This window comes from Fundulus heteroclitus, chromosome 4 (genome assembly GCF_011125445.2).
Source record: "Fundulus heteroclitus isolate FHET01 chromosome 4, MU-UCD_Fhet_4.1, whole genome shotgun sequence".
NCBI classification, from domain to species: Eukaryota; Metazoa; Chordata; class Actinopteri; order Cyprinodontiformes; family Fundulidae; genus Fundulus; species Fundulus heteroclitus.
The window spans coordinates 38,540,725-38,548,572 of NC_046364.1; positions in this window are offsets into that span (position 1 = coordinate 38,540,725).

Here is a 7,848-nt window from a genome sequence, read left to right on the forward strand (position 1 = left end):
CTGATTTAATGAAGTATGAAAGGGACACCACTGAGTAGAGTAACTGTCTGGGTAGTGGTGTAATTCAGCTGGGACTGGATATACAGGATTAATACATAGATTGGAAGTGGAGAGGCAGGGTATAAACTTGGAAGATTTTCACAGTGAGGAAACAATCCAGAACCCACATCTGAAATCCCCGTGTAGAGAGCAGACAGATGCAGAACAGAGAACAGTCTTTTACTTGATTGGTGAGGTCAAAGTAAGGGATTGAATAATGGTTGATAAAAACTTAAAACTTAATAATCCACTCAGTTGTTGAAGAAAAACAAAATTTAAAAGGAATGAGAGGCTGAGAGGAAAAGTGTAAAATGACTCTTAAAACAACCTTCTTGAAGCATTAACGAGGCAAGGCTACAAACAGCAATATAAAGGATAGCAAGCTGGTGTGTACAATGAGCAAATCAGCTACAAAGCTGCAGTGCTGCAAGTAGCAGTCTCCAAAACGTGATGCACAAAATAATAACTTTAGACAACTTCAGCACTTAGAGATCCTCACTTTTAGGTTGAGCTAATGCACCCCACAGAAGAAGCAAACTTAAGCAACTTTTCGCATGTGTAGATTCTCAGTAAACCTCAACATAACGATTATGTCAACCAGGGGAGGGTGCGAGTAGAGCCACTGCTTCCATGCATAAAAAGGAGTCACTTGAGGTAGTTATGGCTTCTTTTCAGGATGTCTAACATTGCTTACAAGACTAATTCTTGTGGTATTTCTGCATTCACAAACACATGAGAATCCATCTTGTACTGTTCCGGCATCAACCGTTTGTCTCCGCACCGAAAACTGTTTGGGCCAATCCCGTTGTAGTATTGTGGTTTAAGGCGGGACATACCGGTGCAATGAAAGCAAGAGCTAACAAGCCCACAGCCGAATCAACATAAAAATGTTGAGGAGGAGGACACACGCGTAGCTCATACTGTCACATCTGTTTCGTAAGAATCCACAATTTCACCTTTGAAAGAAGAACAGCAAGAAGTGTCTTGACTAGCTTACCTTCTTGTGATTTCTCATGATGTGTGCTGTTTACGTTTTAATTTGATTCTATGATTGGCTCAAGCTAACCGTTGGTAGGTGGGCACTAGGTGTTGCTTGGCCCGATTAAGCAACACCTGCTTGGCAGAGAGTTCTGCTGAATGTCCCTCCTTTCCCCAAACGGATTTGATAGGAGGAGTCCCAGACGGATAATGTGCATAAGTTAAAGTGCTTCACATTATTAATCTGGTCTGGCCAGGTTAAAAGATGTCTCCTTGTCAGCTCCTTCTGTAAGTTTTCCAGGAACATCGCACAGCAAAGAGACCCCAGGGTAGATTCAGAAATTCTTTCTGCCTTGTCAATGTCCCATATAAATCTGTCTCCTCACTTTATGTCTACTCTGAAGGAGGTTATGCATGCATGAAATTAAGCTTTTCTCTTTATAGCAAGAAACAACTGCAACAATTTTTCTTTAGCATTTGTGTATTCACAAATAATTTCAATAATTTAGCATTTTTAATGGTTCGGAAAAAGGACACTAGAGTATCACAACTTTTGAGACTTTTTTTAAAACCGTATGTTATTATCTTGAGAGTCTCTGCATTCTCATTTATTTATTTGTTTGTTTACTAGGCTGAAAAATTAAAGTGAAGTTGTGCCTGAACACAGCCTCAGTGTCTGGACAACAATTCACAGAGGTGGACCAGAGATGGACTAATAAAGGCATTGTGCAGATTGCCCCTGAGTCAGACATTCTTCTTTTAACACAACACAATAAAAACACAAGCATTAATAATTCTAAGAGCAACGATACGCTATATTACTGGGTATATTGTATGTCTACCAAAGGTGTATGTTACCCTTTACTCCATAGAGCTAATTAAAACAGTGCTGCATGTTTACATGTTCATTGCAGCCTTTCATCTTTTGATGTTATTTAACTCCTTTTGTTAAACTTCATAAAGGAGTAAAGCTGTAGATGGATTTTAGCTTCTACACAATACATCCACAGGAGCATAAAAGGAGCAAGAAGGGCATCCTTTATCCACTCTACTCCCCACAGAAATCTTCAGAGCCACTTACAGGGGCACAGAAGGACTTTCTTGTTTTTGCCCTCAGGGGCTGCAGCAAGGGAACTCAGAAGCATGTGTTATTTTGACCCTGAGGGAAATTGTGTGTCTGTTACTGATTCTATGTTTATGTTTATCCTAGTGTATCTGTGTGTGCGGGAATTTTTTTTGTATAACTGTATGCACCATTGAGCAACTTGTCTAGTGTGTTTTTGCACTTGTGTATATGATTTTAGCCCAAAGGCTGAGTCATTGTACTGTGCCGATGTTCCTCCTTTGCTGTCATCATCAGTGTACAGACACATGGTCACGCTCATGCTAAATAACCATACTCAAATTGGCCTATTTTAGGCCCAGAATAAGAGTCACACCATGACTCATGAATGTTTAATTGCTTTTCTGAAGCTCTTTGCTGACAAAGGCATAATTAAGGCTTGTACACAACTCACTAGCTTCACAAAACTGTGCCATTCTAAGCAGAGTCATGTGCAGTGTTATGGTGGAACACTCACGCTTGCCTAGTAAACAGTAGATTGCATTTACAACATGGTTCATTGTTACTATACTAGATCACATATTGGTTTTTTTTGTACAACCTCTTGTAATGATATTAAATCACTAATATTTCGGGATGCTTTTATATTATTTTTTACTTTGCAATGCAAACAAATCCAGATATGACACAAAACTATTTCATTTAACAGCTAAAAGATAAGAAAATCCTTAAATAAAAAAGAACACATGATGATTGCTACTCTGTTACACCTCCTCTGGCGAATATTTATCTTCTTCTGTGCCAGAAGTGTAAAGGTTGTGTGACAGCGAAACAAGCCCAAATCATGATTCCTCCACCACCATGATTGACAGCTGGTGTTACGGAGGAGATGCCACAAAATTAGGACCCCGGGTGGACAATACAGTTGTTACTGACATGCAAGTGTGTGCGTGAACACCAACATGTACACTCCAATAGAAAAGTTATATTTTAAGTCTGGCATAAACTGATGCGGTCCATGGGTTGGGTTTCTGCAATGTTCTCACTACGTAAAAACACATGTCCAGAAACAATCTCGGACCAAAATGGTGATCTGCGTCGCCTGAATTATTTTCAGTAATTATAACCAGTTATTGCATCTGTAAACTGCAAAACATACAGGCAAAGATGCTCCCTCTGCATTTATTCCCATCCCATCCTATGCCCTCCTAGTGTAGGAGAGACCCATCAAAGATGGCGGCAATGCAGGATGCGCTCCAGCACTTAATGAGGCGTCCGCATATATAATGTCTATGGTTGCAACACTTAGTGATGTGCACCTGTTACCTGATGTTCCTATGGGGCTCAGCACTGACCCCTATCAGTGTGACACTGTACATTTTACCTTATCCTGTGCATTTTCGCCATCTATTTATGGCCAATTAGAAAAACTAAATATGAACCGAAGTTGTGAAGGCCATATATATATATATATATATATATATATATATATATATATATATATATATATATATATATATATATATATATATATATATATATATATATATTTTGTTACTAATAAACAATTTAGGAGCAGCAATTCTAAAGGAAAGAAAAGTCTATCTTGTACTTGAAATTATTGTTAATAAAAAGCCAAGTCAAAAAATTCATTTGAGAAACTAAAGTTGTTTCCTGGGGACAAATGAGCTGAAATTCTTCCAAGTCAATAAAGAGCCAGCTAATCAGCTGTTAACATAAACGTTCAGCTGCAGTTTTTGTGCACCAGAGAGTTCGAACAGAATCCTATAGCCTGGCTTTCCCTGCATTTGCAACTCATGATTATATAATGTGGAGAATCTTTGGCATAAATAAGTAAGCAAATAGAGCATTTTTCTTTTTTCCTTGGAGTGGTCCTCTTCAAAATGGTTGGAAAATCTGTTTATATTTAAGTCCAATTACTCAGGAAAAGACTCTCCAGCTTGTAGTTGTTTAATACATATTTTACAATGTTCCACAACATGAACTATATTTTTTTATTTTACTTGAAATTAGTTTCAAACCCTTGATCCCCAGTTTATCTGTTGGGTGTTTTCTGCGAATGTCACCTAAGTGCATAAAAGCATATTGTAAGACTAAGTGAAAGATTTCTGATTTAAAAGACCAAAACAAAAGCTACGCTTTCTAAATAAAAGCTGAAGAAAACATTCTGAGCGCATAAAATCAGCCGAAATAAATCTTTACATCTAAACACTGTTTTAAACCAAGGCTATGTTCTCGTTATTTCCAAATGTGGGACTCGTGCATGTTTTATGCTCTCTTTAAGCTGATGTCTATGAGCAAAAGGCTAAATAATTGATGAGAAACGAAGCAGGATCAAACAGCGAAGTTTGCATCTGCTTGTGCTTCTCTGTATGCATAAGCTTTTCTCTAACTGTGAGTCTTATCATGCAGCCAAGAGGGCCTGTGTGCGGTCGATAATGTGCATGAATTTTATTTTTGTTTCTGTCAGTCCACTGGTCAACAGAGAAAACAAAACAAAGAAGAATCTTTATTGTTTGTTCTTTTTTTAATACAGTGACCAATATAGGATAGCCTGCATAAAAAACTTGAGAAAAATTACCCATTTTGGTCTTTTAGAAGTAACAATTTTAATTCAGAAAAAATTTGCCTCACAAAGTTCAAATATCTGGATCTGCCTTCCTGGTAAATTAATATGTTAATTTTTTTTCACGGCTGACGTGCAACTTTTCTCATCAATGGAATGGTATGGTGGTAGAAGTCTGTTCAAAGTACTTGGATGATAGAAGGCAGTAAAAACTTGTATATCAACACTTTAAATGTCTAATTCAGGCCATGAGCATTTTAAGTTCCGACAGACACCTTCCCACATTTGGGGAGAGGGTCTGCGGTCTGCAGTCTAAATCCTAGTCCTTAGTTTATTTAGTACAAATGCAAAAGATGGTTTTGGAATATTTTTGAACTAGTTGCCCTCATGATAAAGAACCTCGCTGCATGGTAATTTGCAGACATGTAAATTAGAGCCTAAAATTAGTTAATGAACCACTTTATGAAGGGATAACTTTCACAACAGGAATTTAGAATATGTTATATGTTTTGTATATAGAGTTATGTATATTAAAGTAGCACATCGCAAGTTTTGACCTAAGTATTAGCTTAATTTGAGATATATTGAATTATTTTTTGTAATGCACATGAGCGGGGAACCCGATAATTCAGCCAGACATGGTGCTGCGTTTAAAAGGTTTAATGTAAATACAACAGTTAAAGAAAAACATTGTGATGGCAGGAAAGAATCCAGGTTGAGCAGGCAGAACTGATGACATACTGCTCACAGCAGGGAAGATGGGCTGAACAAGTTGATGACAGGCTAGGCAGGCGTGAGACTTAGAGCCAGTTGGAGCTGGGTGCCATTAAGCAGGCCAGGCAATTGTTGGGGCCCCTTAGAAGGCCAACACAATTTAAAACAATTCAGACCCACAGCGTAACCTTCTGGCTTATAATTATGCTTTGAGCTAAATAAGGGTATCTTGTTTGTTGCACAAGCACAGGGTCACAGCAGCATCAACTTGTGTCAAAATTAAAAGAAGTTATCCTTCTGGAAGCAAAAAAAAGATGAAAAGAAAGTCAAAAATGAAGAAGAAAAGAAAGAAAACAAGACAGTGGTAATTGTAATAGCTAATTTTGGCTTAATTGGCTAAAAGCAATCTAAATGCATTTTTAACCTAGCCAAGCCCATGCTATGTACCTGGGTGTAAATACTTTAACTTGTTTCGTAAGCTTGCTGTATGCAAAAACTGTCTAAAACAATAGCTTTACATTTTTTTACTCATAAAAGTTGTTTTCAAACAGACAAGGAAAGAATGCTAAATTACTGATTTTATGTGCAAGAATGTTTGTTTGTGTAACTAAATTACTGTATGTAGTAGGTGTTTGTTGTTGTATATGGTGTAGGGGTTTTATTGTGTTAAAGGTATAGTGGATTATCTTATTCGGCTTCAAGTAATGAGGGGTTCCTCTAATTGATTGGTTGTGCGACAGACCAATTGTTGTGACATTCTCACCTAACTCCAATGTACATGCTCGTTCCTTGCTTGATTCCTCTTGCTGGCTGCGTGCTTAGTGTTTATGTATCCAATGAGCTTCTGTTTCAGCTGTTAATTGTAGATGCAATGCTCTCACATGATAAAATAAGGTTATATACACCAAGCCTCCATCTTGATAGTGTTTTGATAGTCCTTTTTATGCCGAAAATATAATTCGCTCTTGGGTGCAATTAACAAATACAAACAGACGTGGCGACATCTAGTGCCAGTATTGCCAAACTATCATAATGCCGGTTTGATTAATTTAGAAATCAATTGTAAATAATGCCGGACTGAGCCTGATCCTCTGCAATACCTCGCAATAAAGTGGCAGCTCACCGTGATCGAAGACCAACCGTTATTAATTAAAAACTTTAACAGCCTAATATCAGAAAATTTATTCAAGTCAGTCAACTCTGTTGTCACGTCCGCTTCAGTGAACAACAACCTTCATACTGTATACCCGGTGACGTACCAGTCTCTTCCCTCTTGAAATCATATTTTTTGTACTTTTTTTCACTGGATCTTGGACCTTTCTTCATTGTTTCGCTGGGAGATGCTAATAGCCGCTTCCTTGTTTTAACCCCTGCTGTTCATACCCAGAACATACTTCTGTTAAAATTGTACATAAACATGAAAACACTATTTTGCAGCTTTATATATACAGTAGTATATATATATATATATATATATATATATATATATATATATATATATATATATATATATATATATATATATATATATATATATATATATATATATATATATATATTAGGGCTGGGCAACGATTAAAATATTTAATCGCGATTAATCGCACTGATTAATCGCGATTAATCGCGATTAATCGCATTGTATTTACAAACTCCAAGAATGAATTCAAAAGTAGTGTAAAGAGCACTTTTATTTTAATGTTCTGCTGCCATATGAACAAAAGTGTTGTAACATTTGTAGCACTTATCAGTAACACATATTTAGTGTAAAGCTCAACTTAAACATGTAAAACAAAAAATAGCAATAATAATAAATTAAAGCTTATTGCCTCTGACAGGGAATTCTCTTTATGGGGAAAAATCTACCAAAAACAGGCAATTTCTGAGGTAACAGCAGGGAGCAGCATTACCATTTTATGTTCAATACCAAAGTTTAACTTGGCAGTGGTTACAACTAACTTGTTTCTGTCATATTCCATGCTGGAAGAACTTTAAACTGAAATGCTTCCTAACTCTATATCTGCGTTTATTTGACGTTGACACGCGGTTTTTTGTTGTTGCTTTCTCGCGTGCATATAGTGAATGGCAGGGAAAAACAGGCAAAAACACATGGATACTTTGAAACGAGAAGCGACTTCACCGACGGCGTCGATGCAGACTCCGCTCCGCACAAAACTTGTTCCGGCCGCCAACTCACCGCCTCGCCTCGCCTAAGCTCGCTCGCGGTACCTGCGGGAAACACCGCCTTCAGCATGTCGGCTTTGTTTTTTTCCGGCCAGCACCTTTCTTACTCTGAATCCGAGGTTTGGCTGACAGCGAGGTTATTGGCGCATTATCGCCACCTACTGTTCTGATTCAAACCCCTACACCGCAGCAACAGACCTTCACAAAATAAAAGCATGTGAGCAACATGCGTTAATGCGCGTTAAAGAAAATATCGCCGTTAATAGTCTAATGAGTTAACGCGAAT